The following is a 1,712-nucleotide window of genomic DNA, read 5'->3' on the forward strand; positions in this document are numbered from 1 at the left end:
CGTCTTCCCTGATCACTGACTAAAGATTAATTCAAGTGATTCATGCCCAATATGGCCCTAACACTATTAGCCTAGTACTCAAATGGGTAGTTCGTCCCAAAATTAATGTTCTGACATTTACGCAGCCTCTTGTCATTCCAAACCCATAAAACATACTTTGTTCCACCAAACAATATTAGTGTTGCACGTTCTTTTGTTCTTGTGTAATAACAGTGACAGACGTTTTTAAGCTAAAAAAAAAAAAAAAGACAGCAAAAGCACTATACAGTATCATAAATGGGTGACTATAAGTTTTTCAGTCGGGTTCTCATGAGAGCACCTGGAGATTTGGTTTGGAGCTCACACTACACATAGTGTGACCAATTAAATGTCTAGCTTAAAATTTAGTTGTTTTTTAATAAAATAATAAACAAAATAGAAAAATGTGTGATAATAATATTATATTTTAAAATAAAAATGAGTATTAAATAAAATATATAATTATTTTATTGTACACAAAAAATACAATGCTAATATTTACATTTTCATTTTCTTTTTTACTTTTACATGGTGATGTGAAAAAGTGTTGGCCCCCTTCCTGATTTCTTATTTGCATGTTTGTCACACTTTAATGTTTCAGATCAAACAAATTTAAATATTATTTAAAAACTGCATGTTGTGTTCACTTGTGTTATCTTTTACTAATATTTAAATTAGTTTGATTATCTGAAACATTAAAGTGTGACAAACATGCAAAAAAATAAGAAATCAGGAAGGGGGCCAACACTTTTTCACACCACTGTATATGAATTTTCAACATTTTCAAACCCAAAATCAGCAAGCTTTTATTTTGGCAGGTTGCTGGGAAGTAAGTATATGCGCTGCTGGGTTTGGCGCTGCCAAGTGAAGTGCATCAGTGAATATCACAGTTTTGTGTTTTGCTCTGAAACTGGAAGCGATCTAAAATGGTCAATGCATTAACAAAGGTTATAAACCTTGGTTATTTTGTATTTGATTTGTACAATTTGGTAAATTGTATATATGTTTGCATAATAAAAAAAAAAAGGTCCCACTTATATTAAGTGGCCCTAATACCTGTGTACTTACAGAGTAACTAGATGTGTAAGTACACATTGGTACATCGTATCCACAGCTGTAATATTTCTGTAACTACACACATGTAACAACCCTCAGAAGGGTTTGTGTAAGTACAAATGTGTAACAGGACATATATAACTACATTTTGTAACAACAATATGTATAAGAGTAACTGGAACAATTTGATCCAGGGGGTGGAGATGGGTAGGTTTAGGGATATGTAAAGTGGGAGGAGTTGGATCTCGAGTTGGAGTTGGTGCACCACTGTAATACCAGTGTAATACTTAATATAAAGTGTAACATTCTGGACACCAACCACAATTTATATGTAAAGCCTAACTTACTGGCCGCTGCTATGTAACATCAGAGTAATTACATGGTAAATCCATAGGAATTGTTTACTTAATATAAAGTGTAACACTTTCTTTACCAAAAAGTGCTGTTAGTCCTGTTACACATTTGTACTTTCAATACCAAAAAGTTGTTACCAATGTCCTGTTACACATTTGTATTTACACATACCATTCAGTGGGTTGTTACATATGTGTAGTTACACAAACATTACAGCTGTAGATACTATGTACCAATGTGTACTTACACTGTGGTTACATACTATGTACACATCTAGTTACTAT

General features: G+C 32.8%; 1 pseudogene; it reads right to left on the minus strand.

Moving 5' to 3' along the window:
- Nucleotides 1-1,712, minus strand: part of LOC107718260 (acylamino-acid-releasing enzyme-like) — a 31,589-nt pseudogene that overhangs the window by 3,300 nt on the left and 26,577 nt on the right.

This window comes from Sinocyclocheilus rhinocerous, unplaced genomic scaffold (assembly GCF_001515625.1).
Source record: "Sinocyclocheilus rhinocerous isolate Xijiao unplaced genomic scaffold, SAMN03320098_v1.1 scaffold1474, whole genome shotgun sequence".
NCBI classification, from domain to species: Eukaryota; Metazoa; Chordata; class Actinopteri; order Cypriniformes; family Cyprinidae; genus Sinocyclocheilus; species Sinocyclocheilus rhinocerous.